Source organism: Acinonyx jubatus, chromosome B1, assembly GCF_027475565.1.
Source record: "Acinonyx jubatus isolate Ajub_Pintada_27869175 chromosome B1, VMU_Ajub_asm_v1.0, whole genome shotgun sequence".
Taxonomy (NCBI): Eukaryota; Metazoa; Chordata; class Mammalia; order Carnivora; family Felidae; genus Acinonyx; species Acinonyx jubatus.
The window spans coordinates 8,665,383-8,681,853 of record NC_069382.1 but is presented as its reverse complement, the minus strand read 5'-3'; the positions used below and the strand labels follow the sequence as shown (position 1 = coordinate 8,681,853).

The window sequence follows — 16,471 nt, the reverse complement described above, 5'->3', positions numbered from 1 at the left end:
CCTTAAAAGTTTCTGAACACTTTAACTCCTTTATACACTCATGTAGTTGTATTAATCTTTAACTTAGTATTAGTATTAGTCTTTAACTTCATCTATGTAACATTTTGGCAGAAGAAATTATGAATAGGTCTGTGTGACATAATGCATGCTGGCATGAAAGGTTTAGATTCCCTTTGGAGAAGGCAACCCTCTAAACGAAGTCATCTTCATACAGGACAGACAGCAGCAGAATTTAAGGGAAACTCAGGTGAGTGAGCCTCTGTGACTCCATGGACTTTGTCTACCAGCAATGCAAATGATTTACCAGCAACACGGTCCACCCTCCCAGAGTATATCACTTCACCAGGTTTCCTTCTGTATGTGGCGATAGAAAGCTTTCTGCTTGGCCCTGAATTAACAGTTCTAGCAGGCAGTATTTTGTAATACCTGCAAATCTATCACAAGACATCAAGATTGCCAGGGACTCATGTAGGGAAAGTCACTCGAAAAGTGAATTTACTGGTTTCCGTAAATGAGGGTCTACAGAAGTGTGGAAGTGGTTTCCATTTCCACACAACAGCAGCAGGTAGGTAAAAGAGCCCAGGCACCATGACGATGAGATGAGGGCTCTTACCAGGAGCTGTGTCAACTCGAAGACCCCGGAACCCTCGGTCTGTTTTCTATTAGTATAGTCAACTTAATTCCTATTATCCAACTTCAGAGGGGTATTGTTAGGAGATTAAGTCAAACGACAGAGATAGAAGCATATTTTCTTGATTGTAAACATCATGAAAATATTTGAACTGTACTGGGTCACTGAAAAATTTGATTCCACTTCTATTTGTTTCCATTTTGGCTCATTCCTCATTTTCTCATCTGGGAGGGGAAAGCAAAGTCCATCCTCTCCTGTAGCTCTCAAGTTCAAGGATATTAACTGGCATGTGCTGGAGAAGAGAAACTTTCAGAGAATAAGAAACCTACAGTCTCTTCCTTCTGTTTCTAAAAAGAGAAGGAATGGCTCAAACAATTTAAGTAATAAGAAAAAACAGTTCCTAAATCCTATCAGGGTGCATTTATACTGTATTCATATGGTCACTTAAATATAAAGTTATAGGCTTTTTAGGTCCAACTCAGAGTCCAAAGGTGGTGACAAGGGGCTCGGGGGGGCGGGGGGGACTGGAGATGTTTAAAGGTACAACTTCCAACCAGTAAATGAAGAAGTTCTGGGGATATAACACTCAGCATGGCATTTGCCACCAACAGCACTGTATTATAAACCTCAAGTTGCTAAGAGACTTCATTTTTTTCACTACAACAAAGAAATTATGTGAGGTGACAGAGGAATTAGCTAATGCTATGGTAGTATCATATCACAGTGTATGAATATATCAAAACAATACATTGTACACTTTAAACGTCTCTAGTGTTCTATGTCAACTGTGTCTCAAATAAATACTGTGAGGCTTTCATTAACATCAGGCTCAAACATCTCTTTCATGTCCCAAAACCCAAAACCTAACATTCAGCCCCCTCCATTGAAAGGTATTCTTCAGAATGAAAGCATCAATTACTTTCAGGCTGCTACAAAACAGCGAGTCCTAAAAATCATCTAATACCTTAGGCAGCGTTGAGATTTCAAAATTTGCTTCAGAAGTAACTCTAGTTACCTCTCAGGACAATTATGCTCACCTTTAGGTCATGGCCTGACAGAGAGCACATTTTAGGCTTACAACAATAGCAAAAACACCAATCAGTACAACACAGCATTCAAAATTGTATACACAAAACACATACACACAGGCTGTCTTTGCTTGGCTTGGCTCTCATGTGCTTGGTTTCATTTCCAAGGGTTTTGGTTAAATAACACCAGCACCTAACAACATTTCAAGTTTCAGTTCCCACATTCCCATAGTAATGATGAGTAATTTCATTAAGTACCCACTTAGCAGCTAGCCCTTCAATCTACAAATCCTGATGTAAATTAGAGATGTTCATGAAGGTCAGTGCCCTATCCCAACTAGTTCAACGTTTGCTAGCAATCCATCACCATGCTTCTTTTATTCAGTTTTCAGACAGGATATCTTGTAGTCGTGTTCTCTCTTTGTCTCCCAGTGATAACCCTAAGTAATAGTTCTACACAAGTGGACAATTCCAAGAGGAAGCGGCTGATAAAGAGGGAAGTACAGTCAAGAAACACATAGGAACGCTACGAGTTAGAATGAAATCTAAGTGGAGATCCAGAACAGGTTGGCTGTGGGAAATTGTCATGGCTGTTGGTTCAGAGACTCTTGATATAGAGCCAGAGAAATGTAGTGAAGGTGAATTTAGGGACAAAAATGAGGAAAAGATGATGATGTCCCCAAGGAAGACAAGTGGATAAAATAGTCATACTCGAGGAATTCAGCAGTGTTCCACAATATTGAAGGCACAAAGGATAAAAAGTTGAAAACTGATTCAAACTCAGAAATAAGCCTGACAGTTAGTGTAGGCATAGAAAACACAAGTACCCTTCAGAAAGGTCCTTGACAAAGAGTCAGCTGTCCCATACAACCTTAAATGTAGCAACCAAATATTCCCTTCCAATGGCAATGCTGATTCTGAGTCAGACAGATGGAGGATACACAGGAAACATAAGTAGGACCCAGAAAAGGAGACAGGCACTGGGACCTGAGATTTCTCCGCCCCACACTCACCTAAGATTTCACCAACTCCTCTGTGTGAAGAGACGAAGGTCACCGTCAGAGCAACATTCAGTTTTCATTTTAGTTTGGTAGCTAAAATAAGAACAGAACCAGAAACAAAAACCATTAATGCTCCGTTTTTTCAATGGGTCAAGTTACAGTGAACTAAAAAGATGTTTTACTACTCATCATTTTCTTGCACATTTATAAGTAACAGTACCAGAGGATTTCTTCTTTAGATCAAAGTTGATAAAGATCATGGGAAAATCTTAACTTTTCCCATTAATTAATAAGATCAGTTCTCACTTTGCCTAACTTTCATGGTTCCAGAGTACCATTCAGAACAACGCACATATCTGTGCGTGCATGCGCCCAGGTGGGGAGCAAGGGCGTGGGAGCATATTCTCAAGAATAATGAAAACCTTGAAGGAAGACTAGATCAAGATATTTTTGACATATACAAATATTCGTGTCTATTTTGTTCCAATTTGTTAATTTCCATAGCACGTGGTAGACAAACCATGATTAACATAGGTTTCTTCCGTAAAGTTCATGTCTCTGCTTTCCTATCCTTCAAGGTGACATCTCCACCACCAAAGATGGATTTAACAAGAAGCTTATTTTTAGCTCTCCATATGGTTAACTTAAGGCTGCTCTAGCTATTACAAGGCACATTAGTTCCTTGCCAGGATGTTTTTATCATGCAAGTAGGCTTCAGGCATAGCACACTCCATGATTTTAATGTTAAATACCTTTCTTTGCCTTCTAAAAATGTCTTTTCTTCAGCTCGTCATTTTCCTACCATCCTATCTTTTGCAGGAGAGTGTGTTATTTTTATACTTGCTATTTTCAATCAAAAATGTTTCTGTGGTATTTTAACATTCCTATTTACAAAATACGATTATGTTTTAAATCGCTCCATAAAATCTGCAAGCGCTAACAACTTTGGCACACCTTCTACGTTTAACCTGAGTATTGCGTTCACATGTAGAAGCAGGTCTATAGTCTTTTGCGTTGAGAAATTTATCCTGTCAATCCCAAAGTTTTCCTAGTGCAGCTTTCCTAATGGGTTTTATACTTCTCATGCTTCCTAGATTGTATTTCGATCTTTTATATTTTCTCTACAAAACAATGACACTTCATTTTATAATCAATTTTACATTGTCATCAATAAAGTATTTATGCTAGATAACTTCCGTTTTTTGATAAAAAGCTTCTAATGTCATCTACTACTGATTTATATATAAATCCTATAATGTACCCTATAGGGAATTTCGTTTATTTTATAAAGCCTTTGTTGTTCCTTGCTTGTGCTAGCATTAAAAGATAAACGGCAATAAGATACTGCTCAGAGTTATTATGATTTTATGAACCATCTAAGGAGACCAAAATTGTGATACATAACTCAGTTCACCAAAAGGTGGTCCTCTAAATTGTTCTGGGCACATTTCAGGCTAAGTTTTCAACTTTAGACAGAAACATCAGATCCATCTATAACTCTTTCTGAAACCTATTATCAAATGAGAAAAAATTTCCTAGCGGACTCCGTTACCTTAGGACAGGGCTTTGACACTTGGATCAACTAATAATTGTAGCTGTTTCACATAAAAGGTCAGTTTTGACAAATGGCCTCTTGCACATGGTAAAAACACTCTTTCACTGTCAGGCTATGGTTTTATTCAGTAAATGCACTTGTACAATGAAAACCATCTTTGGATAGACCATGGTATATGCACAGGGCATTTGGAGGAAAACGTAAAGCTACATCTTTGTCTTAAATTATCTTCCTAAAGACAAAAGCAAATACAACTTAGTCTAAGAAGACATAAATAACAGTTACATGAATTATGAATAAGTCACCATAGCTCTGTAAGAATAAGCCCCTGGTACCAATTGAAAGTACATGAGGATAAGAGACCTGATACAATGACGCAGCGTGTTTATTATATGGTAAATAATGGGTAGTAAAAATCACAAGCAAACAAAAAATCTCAAGTAGTGACCTTCGTAAAAGTTTGGTTCAATGGGCAAATTCACCTGTATGGAGAAACAAACATTGTATATAGACATGTTCTCTAGTCTGTGCACATTTCTAGTCATTCATTGTTAATTTTTAGAAAATTATCCCTGTCATTAGAATTAGTTCAAGTAACTTTAGGACTTTTCATGTAACAATGTAGTAACAGGTACCTCACACAAGAATTTCTGTTGTGTCACATACAAGAGGAGCTAAGTCACCATTTAATTGTCTGAGAAGTTTGAGTCTTTATTCTATGACCAAGAATAAATCCATCAAAGTAAGTGTTTATTTCAATGTCTGTTGTGTGCTTAGCCTGGTTGCATCATACAGGGAATAGGGAAGAAAAATAATTGTGTCCATGCAAGTTAGTATGATAAGACGCACTGTTACAATAAGGGTTAAAAAAAACTGTGCCCAACAACTCAATAATTAAAAGGAGAGGAAGGTAATGGGTAGGGGATAGGATGGAGTCCACCTAGCCTAGGATATTGGTTTTCCTTTTTGCATCACAATTTAGTAACACTTGGACAGTTAACAGGAGTGCTTGCTGAAAACCATGAACAAGAGGGGGATGAAATTATGGACAGATCTACCTCTTACAGTGAGAGCAAAATACAGAGGAGGGAGGGAAACAAAGCATGAGTGGGTGAGAGAGGCCCAAGAACGTAAGGGGGGGAGGGAGGAATGGGGAGAAGGACTGATATGCAAAATGTAAAATTAAGATAGGCCTAGAAATCTAGACAAGTACATAGACAAAAGGGTGTATGTTTGCCCTTTTTGTTGCTCTTATTTTTAGAAGGCAGCGATAACATGAAATGTCATTTGAGACCTTCTCATCTAGTAACCAAGTGCTGAAACCACTGCCTTACTTATTGTCAAACTGTGATTTTAGATAAGCCCTGGAATGGATAGAGTGGATGAATGAATGCTGCAGGGAAAGTAAGCATTTGACAATTCACAATATTACAACAGTTACCGAGGGAGAATTCAAGACTCAGGATTAAAAAAAAAAAAAATAGTAATAATAAGCATTATCATAGCAACAAGAGTTGTAGCCACTAAGATGACCAAGAACGAGGATTAAAGATAAAACTGAAGAAATACTGTAGTTGAAACCAGTAAATGAGAAATAAAAGAAATATTAAGGAAAGACTAGCACAATAGGTTGCTACAAAAATCAAGGAGGAGGCATTTTTATGGCTGGTCTCATTGTATCAGATGTCAAAATGAAGTCAAGAAAAATGAGGCTAAGTCGATGAAAATAAAAATAGGAATTTGAAAGTTATATAGCTTCTGCAGAATTCTGGAGGGCAAGGGGTGAGGGGCATGAGAAAGAAATTTAAGAGCTACCCATGAAAATGCAGGGAAGGGAGCAGCCAGACTGGATGGCAGTTCCAACTACAAAGTTATGTTGGCTCAGTTCAGTTCCCAAGGTTTCACCTCCCCACTTGCTGCTTATGTAATATGGACAATTTAGTCAGCCTGTTTTCCTCATCTGAGAAGATGAGATAAATATCGCATCTATTTCATAAGGCTGTTATGAGAATTAACTAGCACAGGAAATACACTAAAGCATGTCTTGGCAATTTGTCATTGCAGTATTACATTGATAGATTGCCTCTATTAGGAGGAATCAAAATGAAGGAAAAGAATGTGCCAGAAAAGAAGGGGTCATGTTCTAGGAACAAGAACCTTGAGGTTGCCCCATATTATTACATTGGATTTCAGGAGTCTTTGGACCAGACCTAATTAAAATTGGAAGTTTTCATAGATTTCTAATCTTGTACTTCAAGTTTTTGCCATCAATAAATAAATATTGAAGAAGTAGGATTTAGGATAAAAAATTTTAATTTTACACATTAAAAAAACCTTATCAAGTAAGTACATCTGGGACTTGTCATTGGCATTATGACAATTGTTTGACTTCTTGTAGTTCATTAAGAGCTTTACAAAATGATTTTATCATATTGCCTTTCTCAATCTGCTGTGCAACAAAGTAGACTACCCATAATCCTTTTTTTTGTAACCTAAGAAATAATGGGAAAGATGAAACAATAAAGGTAATTGACAAGATGACATTTTCTCTTCTAAAATCAGTAATAGTGGAAGAGTCTCCAATTAGGAATATCATAGCTTTGGCACAAAATCTCACAATCATTTGTTGAAGTATTTTTATTTCTTATTTTATATTTAATGGCACATTAGATCTTCCTAAAACTTGCATGTTTCTCACTTACGCACACTGCTTGGTTTCTTCAACAGTTGAGCGACTCCAAGTTACTCATCCCAATATGCGCGAATTTCCATTAAAATGGCTCCATGCAAAGAAAGGACCTCCACCTTATCAGATTTTATATTGTGTGGTTGTTTAGGCTGAACAAAGTGACCAAAAGCTGACTCAAAGTTAAAACAGTCAAGATATATAGGCTTGTTCTTTAAATAGTCTTTTGGAAAATGTGTAATTGTAATGCAAAACAACTGAGGAGCTTACAAACACATTGCTTAGTTTTTAGATGTGCAGGCAACAGGACCCATGCTCTTATACTGGACTGAAGTACCCAATTATTACCAATTTACAGCAGATGGAACTCCTGCATGTTAAATAACATCTTCTTGATTATTATACTTTCCAGTATGTAAGATTATAAGCCTAACTAATTCAATGAATGCCATCAACAGATTGTACAATGGGTCATTTTCACTGCAGGGTGTAAGAGAATTACTAAGAAAGTTGACAGGCACAGCATATTAGAAGACAATCTAGTAAATTTGATTAGTGATACTTGCAAAGTCAAACGCATTAAAAAAAACAGTGCTTTCTATACATACAGTGACATGGGAAATCTTAGGCCCTCCCTTGAGAAAACATACTTAAGATAGCTTAAAACAAACCAACAAGAAACACTGATGCTCTGCAGTAAAAAACACAATCGAGGTGTTTGAATTAAAACAAACCGGTCACTGAAAAAGACTTGTTTAACTAAAATTCAAAATAGATAGACAAGTTAGTGTTGTCTTCAGTAGAACCCCGTGATTCATCTCTTACATATGACACCCAGTGCTCATCCCAACAAGTGCCCTCTTAATGCCCATCACCCATTTATCCCATCCCCCTTACACTCTCCTTCCAGCAATCCTCAATTTGTTCTCCATATTTAAGAGTCTCTTATGGTTTACCTCCCTCTGTTTTTATCTTAAGAGCGGAATTTTTAATCAAAAGCCAGAAAATGCTGAGAGCAAGTACATGGATCCATTATTCGATTCATCTCAGGAGTGAAGGCAGGCTCTTGTCTGCCTTTCTGTGTGGGTCCCACAGATGCCGGGCAGACACTATGGAGTACCAATGCCCATTCAAACAAATCTCCCCATTGGGTCAAGATGGACAGGGAGCCTGTAAGTCCTTGGTCCAGTAGCCATTACCCAATTTTCTCTGAGCCACCCACGATGCATTGCCAAGCCTTAGCTAAACCGCCATCAAAAGCAATTAGAGACAAGTTTGCCAGAAGCTATCACAATCATTGGTTACAATTAACCAATTTGCTTACAGAGTTAGGCTGTAGGGTGTTTCATCAGAAAATCTGGAAGAGAGATTTTCTCTCCCTAGTTCAAATTTCACCGCTTCAAGCTCTAGATCAATCTTTTAAGATGCACAATGCACGCCCCAAGTAGTGTTTTAAATTTCCGTTATCCACATTAAATAGTAAAAAGAAGTGAAATTTTCTAATTTATTTTGTCAGCCATATAGGTTTTATGGTGAACATATATAAAATGTATTTTTCTACCAAGTCTTCAAAAGTCGATGGGTATTTTTTACTTAAAGCACATATGAACTCAAGCTAACCACACTTAGGAACACCTGGGTGACTCTGTCGGTTAAGAGTCTGCCTTCGGCTCAGGTCATGATCTCACAGTTCCTGAGTTTGAGCCCCAGGTTGGACTCTGCTGTCAGTGTGGAGCCCACTTCAGATCTTCTGTCATTCTCTCTCTCTCTCTCTGCCCCTCTCCCACTTACTTTCTCAAAAAATAAACTTAAAAAAATAACCACATCGCAAGAGATCAGTAGCAACATATGGCTAATGGCTATCCTTTTGGACAGCCCAAGTATTTATGGTCCCCTACACTGATGTGCCCTTCTTTATTTTCTTATTCTGTGAAACCAGAGTAGTTGGTAGATGAAATGTTGTAAAGAAATAACTACAGAATAAACTATCTAAATAAAAGGAAAAGTGTGAATATCTACTGAGTGAAACTGTGGAGAGATAATGAAAACAAGAGTTTCTAGTCGGATGCCTGGGTGGCTCAGTCAGTTAAGTGTTGGACTCTTGATTTCAGCTCAAGTCATGATCTCATGGTTCCATGAGTTGAAGCCTCACATCGAGTTCCCTGCTGAGAGTGCATACACTGCTTGGGATTTTCTCTCTCTGCCCCTACCCCCACATTCTCTCTCTCTCTCTCTCAAAATATATAAACTTTAAAAAAGTATCTATCAAATTCCAGATGTTTCACCAAAGCCATAGTGCCAAAATTACATTTAGACAATTGATTGCAACGTTTACTTTTCATCAGCAATAACAATAAAATGCTGCTCTGTAATTTAACTCGTTAATTTAATTAACATAGGAATCACAGTAGTTGTTTTAGAACCAATCTAACTTTGAATCCTGAATTATATGGATTATATGTCAATATAGATCTATTTGTGAATGATACATTTTCCTTCTGCTTTTTTATGATCAGAAATTCTACTTTAATTTCTTTTAATTATCAAAAATCTATCTCTACATAGATTCTGCCACTTTGTAACTTTGCCTTAGTTTTCACTTTTTAAAAATCTTATTAAGAGTTCCCCCAAAATTATTGTTAAAATATTCTTATTGTTCTCTTGTTGTTCTCTTGTTGGCTATTCTGTATCTTACAATAAAAATACATGATTTGTTTCCTGATGTATATATTCAGGATTCATAGATTTGTAATACCATTTTTTTTACATTCTAAGTAGTTTTGGGGTTTATTCCTAATTTCAAACTAAACTCCGGTAAAGGCCAAAAGTGAATAATTCTTGTTATTAATCTGTAATTAGACTAACAGTTTTTTTCTTTCTAAAGTAGGACTCTACTTTCTTTTGCAGTCTAACCAGGACTTAGCATCTATGAATGTTTTATGTACAATGTATATATTATTTTTGAAAGCCTAAATTCTTAAAACCAGCATCCATATTTTAATATATTCTGAATCTAGTTTCCCACTCTTATATTTACAACATAAAATGATTCATTTCAACTCACTTCCCCCCAATATAGTACATTCATCAGCTTCCAATATTTGGTACCATGTTTCCCTATCACTGAATATTCTTCATTGAAGGTAATTCATTTCTATCTATCCTTCAACCCCTACATCAAACATTTCTTCTTTGGGAAAGTTTTCTCCAGAGCACTCCAGCTAAGAGCAATGTCCTGTTCCTCTGATCTTCTTTAACACTTATTACAAATAATGAAATGGGTGTAAGTGGGATTTTTTGAAAGACCACAAAACACTCTAGGGAAGCAAAGAATCAAATGAACAACTTTGCCTAACTTTGATTGCAGCAGTTATTGGATGGATAGAAGATCACTCAGAGGAACCACAGCTTAATGACCATTCTTGGACTCGATATGAACATGCGGCTATCTGTAGCTGGGGCCATCACACCATCTTCTATAGGCACTTCAGTAGTATGTATCAATTGTGAGCATTCTAATCTCCTAACAGTTAGGCCTCATGTCCCAGTAGAAACATTTGATTAGCCAAGATCTGCTGCCAGTTACTTAGCTGTAGATGGTGAAGAAAAAAGATCAATGTAGAATATCCATTCCCCAGGAAACAGGAGTGGTATTACAGAGGTCAAGAGGATGATGGCTAAATATATTATGATACTGGCTAACTCATTAATATGTTGAACTGATATGTATCCTTAGTTATTTAACTTCTCCTACCTGTAAGTAATTTTCTCTTTAAAGTCAACATTTATGAAGAATTTTCTATTTCTCATTATCTTCCATAGTATCTTTCACATAATAGCAATCTAATTTGGTTTTTTCCATTTATTTCCTTTCAGCAAGTATTTTCTTTTTACTATAATGTGAACATCCTTCAATAGATCTAAGATGGTGTGCCTAACTATACACATGTTGACATGTATTTTTCATATTAATTCTTATATATGTCTCAGTTATGTTCCAAAAGAGTGCATATTCTGTGTGAACATGCTAGGCTCTGGGACAGAAAGATGTAGACTATGTCCATGCTCTCAACTCTCAAGTCTAGTGATTCTGTTTTGTAGTTTTGGAAAATAATGACTGTACTAAGTCATGGTCTAACAGCTTGTATTTTAAAACATCACTAATTTTGTATCCAGAAGTTTAGAATGTCTAGGACTTGAAAGCAACTGGCTAAATCAAAAAGAAAAAAAAATCTCATAAAAGCAAACATCTAAAGACTGTTACTTTAGTCTTCACAGTACAAAAAATAGGGCATTATTTCCTTACCAGTGTTAGTTTTACACACACAGTTAACTATTAATAATCTCACTTCTAATAATATTCCTAGAAATGAGGGAAAAAAAATGTTCAGCATGTAACATATATACCATTGTCTTCTCTTGGTGTCTGATCTTTATAAAGCCAGTTTTGAAGAAGTCTGTCCAGTAACATTTGCCTTATGTCTTCATTTATATGCTAGTGGTTGAGTATCCCCTATGATAAACCAGAATCCTAAGCATTTCTGGGACCAGATACCTGAGAAATATATATAGTGCACCTTGAACAATCAACTTTTCAGCGGGGATAATGAGCTGTATTATAATACCAGGTGATCTATGAAAATTTGTATTGGACAGTTTGAAAAACTTAAGAGTTCACAGAACAGAGTAGATAGGCAATTTCTAGTGGAGGAAAAGTTCAGAGGACAGAGATAGGCCTACTGTGCTCAGGGAAATTCTCTTAGATGCAATTAAAATCTAAGTTGAATTTAAAGACCCCATTCTGCCTCTCTAGCATCATGTACTGGTTACCCATCTACCTCCTTCCTCCTCCTCTCCAAGCTTATGACTACAAAATCATGCCTTGACAAAAAGAAAAAAGCAAAAATACACTATTTGGACTTCATCAAAATTAAAAGCTTCTGCACAGCAAAGGAACCAACCAACAAAACTAAAAGGCATCCTACAGAATGGGAGAGGATAATTTCCAATGACATATCTGATAAATGAATAATATTCAAAATATATGAAGACCTTATCAAACTTAACACCCAAAAAACAATCCAGTTAAAAAAAAATGGGCAGAAGACATGAACAAACAGTTTTCCAAAGAGGAAATGCAGATGGCTAACAGACACATGAAAAGATGCTCAACATCACTCATCATCAGGGAGAAACACATCAAAACCACAATGAGCTATCACCTCACACCTGTCAGAAAGGCTAAAATTAACAACACAGCAAATAATCGGTGTTGGCCAGAATGTTAAGAAAGAAGAACCCTCTTACACTGTTGGTGAGAATGCAAACTGGTGCAGCTGCACTCTGCAAAACAGGATGGAGTTTCTCAAAAAACTAAAAGTAAAACTATGCTATGATCCACCAATGGCCCTACTATATATTTACCCAAAAGATACAACAAAAATGCTAATTTAAGGCATAACTGCACCCTTACGTTTATGGCAGCATTATCAACAATAGCCAAATTATGGAGAGAGCCCAAATGTCCATCAACTGATGAATAAGAAATATAACACACATTATATATATTTTATACACATATTACACGTAAGTGTGTATACATATACATACAATGGAGTATCACTCAGCTGTCAAAAATAATGAAATCTTGCCATTTGAAATGATGTGCATAGAGTTAGGGAGTATTCAATAAGTCAGAGAAATACAAATACTGTATACAAGTTCACTCATATTTGGAATTTAACAAAAAATGAACATGGTGGGTGGGGGGGAGGGCAAACCAGGAAACAGACTCTTAACGCTATAGAAAAAACTGATGCTTACCAGAGGGGCATTGGACAGAAGTGATGGGTGAAATGGGTGATGGGGATTAAGGAAGGCAGTGCCCTTGTGATGAGTACCAGGTGTTGTATGTAAGTGATGAATCACTAAATTCTACATCTGAAATTAATATTGCACTGTAGGTTAACTAGTTGGAATTTAAATAAAAATCAGAAAAATAAAATGGTACCTTGAGGTATTTTTGAGTCTTTGTTCTTGTTGCCATAAAACTGCCAATATCCTTCTTACTCAAGGTTCAATTCGAACGGAGTTTGAGTTTCTAACTATTTGCCAAGTCCTGTAACTGGGAATGTCATTACCAGGAGACCTCGTCTCTGCCCTTGATACATTCAGAAACCAATACAGAGGGAATCACCCCACAGCTATAAAAGCCCTAGGCACACAATTCCGTAACATTGGAATTGAGTTAGACATAGCTTTCTTCAAATTGAAATGAACTGGCTGGTGGTAAAACAAGAGAAGACCTCACAGACAAGGTAGAATTGGCTTAAGATTTTCAGTATTGAGGGTCCTACGCAGGCTATCCTAGTTCTAACTATTTAGTGTTATAAAAATACCTGGAGCAGAGTGTATACATGGGTTGCACCCCACCACTATTGATAGGTTGAGTCTCAAACCAAAATACTCACACTTTGGCCCACCAGGGTGCATCCTAATGGGGAAAGAGGGATCAGAGGAGATACAACAGAGGAGAGCTCACCTGTCCAGATCACTGGAAAGGTCTTTGTGGTTAGCCCTATTTAAAAAGTTAGGTTATGCAAAAGTTTAGCATGGGTAGTTTCTTTTTAATTTTGACCATGCTGTATTAGAATAGGTATTGCAGGGTATGCTGCCGAAAGACCTTTACAGTATAACCATCTGGAGAAGATAACAAATCCGTATCACTGAATTTTTTCATTTACACAGCACTTCCCACGGTTTTACTCTATTGATCCTGACAAAAACTCTTGAGGTTAAATATTTCCTTCCAAACTCTGGTTTAAAAATAATGCTGGAGTTTAAACACTTCTTATCTCTAGAAGCATAACTGATTGGAAAGTGAGATCATAAATCGCTGTCACTGATAAGACATTACCTGTGAATCCCAAGTCATTAATGTAAAATTTTTCTCAATTTGTTACCTATGTATAAGGGATTTGGCATTTTCTCTAGAGACTGATGCAGAGAATGCACAAAATAGCAGAAATACTATATTCAGTTGACTGAGGACAGGGTTATGTTGTTAACTTTTTAAATGAAAATTACCTGTAGATTCTAGATCTAGATCTTGTTAAATGAGAGTATGAGCACAGCTTCATTTAACTGTTCACTGTCTTTCTTTAGAAATACACTCCTTTCAATTGCCCAGAACATTTTAGAGAAAAAAAAATATTTCAACAAGTCCAAATATCTACTCTAAGCACTAACCTATTAAAAGTGGGGGTTTCAAAATCTTAACAAGATGGCACTAACAATTCAACGTTTAACCTTTTGTAATGCATTCTAATAATAAAAGGATAGCTTCACATCATGTGAGAATTTAATCCATTTTATTTTAACCATGAGCAATCTAAGCAAAAAAAAAAAAACTCAAATTTTGTTATGAAATTACAGATAGATGGGACCCAAAGTCTAGCATTTCTCCTTCGCCATTGGAGGAACCATACTTGTAGCAATTGTTGTAGTTAGGGCTGAATTTGTGTGGGCTAGGGGAAAAGGGCAGTGGTGGCATGAAGAGACAGATACCATTTTCAACCCAAACTTACCACAAGAGTCACAGAGAACCATCAGTCTACTGCTATGCAACCAGTTACCCCAGAACTTAGAGGCTATAAATAGTAATTATCTCTCATTTCCCTTCATCATGAGTTCATAAAAGACCTATGAGACTATTTAATTGCTGTTGCACAGTGTTGGAACATAGGTAGAAACTCAAATCCAAGTCTGGAAACATCTGGAAGCTTACTCACTCACATGTCTTATCATAGATGCTGATGATCAGCTGGGGGACTAGCTGAGTTTCTCAGCCAGAATATTACTAGAAGCGGTCTTTCTGTTCCAAGGGCAAGCCTTCCAGGGAAAACATAGCCAGGTAGAAGCCATACTCCCACTTAATGCGAGGCCCCAGAAGCCACACATCGTCACTCTGTTACATTCCATTGCTCACAGGAATCACAGAAGCCCATCCAGGTTTGGGGGCAGGGAACATAGACCACACCTCTCGATGGAGGCATGTCAGCATTAAATCACCAGTATATACCATATCTATTGTTCACGTGTGGGTCTATTTTTCTAAAGATGGCTATACATGTACATTCTTCTGTAAGAAAAACTGGAAGAAACAAGATATTGTGCTGATGGCATTGTGATTTTGAGACTGCTTTTCCAAATACCTGGGAAATTAAATCACCACATTAATTTCAACCCCATTTGGTTCTCTGTACCAAGCATGAGATCTAAAATATGCCAATATCAATATGGCGCCCAGAAGCTTCTCCGAGATTGTTTGGAATCATCTGCTATTGATAGCGTTTCTATCAAAACCTCTGGCTTTCCATTCTTACTGGCAAAGTTTAGGAGCACAGTTTGAATTTCTCCTTTAATACAGTCCTATGGCTGTTGTCCTATTTTTCCTTCTCCAAGACGCCTACCTCTCACCCTGCCCCTATCACAGTTGCATTGAGTTGTGGATGAAGCCTTAATGTGGCTTGAGTTTGTGATATGCACTCTCTCATCTTTGCAAACTGCATTCCAGAACAACCCTAGGACATGGTTTCTCAGCATATAATCACTCATAAAAAAATAAGTGAGAAGCTGCTGTTCAAAGTGCTGAGATTTCAGGGCTACTTATTGTTGGAACATGACTAGTCATCAACACACACCCTGTAAAACGGTCACCTGCCATGGCTAAAGTCGCCATTCTCCAGATTAGTGAATGTCGTATCTGACACTTCTATCCAGAGTAGTGTTTCTAATAATTGTTGTCAGAGCATCATATTAGGGCATCACAGGCAGATAATCACTTCTATATTCCTCACTAAATACACTTCTGTGTACTGACACAATTATTAAGAAACTGTCATATCTTTTTGTCAGAAACATAATTATATGTCTCAATAACAAGGACTTCACAGCCATTACCACTTTCCTCTGAAAATGTCCTATGTTCTAATTTTTTTAACAACTTAATACATCTCTGGATATTATAGACAAGTTACCCAATATTTTAGGTTTTTAAGAAAACTGTCGTTCTAAGAGTGTACTTAAGGGATTCAAAATAGTTTTAACTGCCAGTTGAACCAAAATAGATCCTGTCAGGACCTTATCTACACAACGCAGGCAACTATTATACTAGCCTTCTAAGTTGAATTCATCTTCTCTAATTACTAATAATTGAGTGAAGTGTATGAAAATCACAGCCGTTATATTTGATATTGTGTATTAATCATTTTAACATTTCAATTTCTCAGGCATCCTATGCATAATATGCATTAATCACTTAGTTATAAAGTATCAAATAATGGTCAAGATACCAAAGTTCTCACTGGATTCATTATCAGGTTTGTTTGTTTTTTTAACTACAATTTAACCTTTATCAAATCTGTTACCTCCTTTTGACAACAGGCAAAGAGATTTCTCACAGAGTTAACAGAAAAGAGTGAGAAAGTCATATTGCTTTAATTCAAGGGTGCAGGCCATGTAAAGTGCGGCACATGGGATTAGACAACATTGGGAATGTGACTAAAGTAT

The 16,471-nt window shown here is 36.9% G+C and overlaps 1 long non-coding RNA gene across 1 annotated transcript in view; it reads right to left on the bottom strand.

The window, feature by feature from the left end:
• The window catches only part of LOC128314313 (uncharacterized), a 191,859-nt gene that overhangs the window by 131,846 nt on the left and 43,542 nt on the right, over positions 1-16,471 (bottom strand). Inside the window, exon 3 of the long non-coding RNA XR_008295804.1 lies at positions 2,673-2,753. This is a non-coding gene — a long non-coding RNA (uncharacterized LOC128314313). The remainder of the gene's footprint in view (positions 1-2,672; positions 2,754-16,471) is intronic.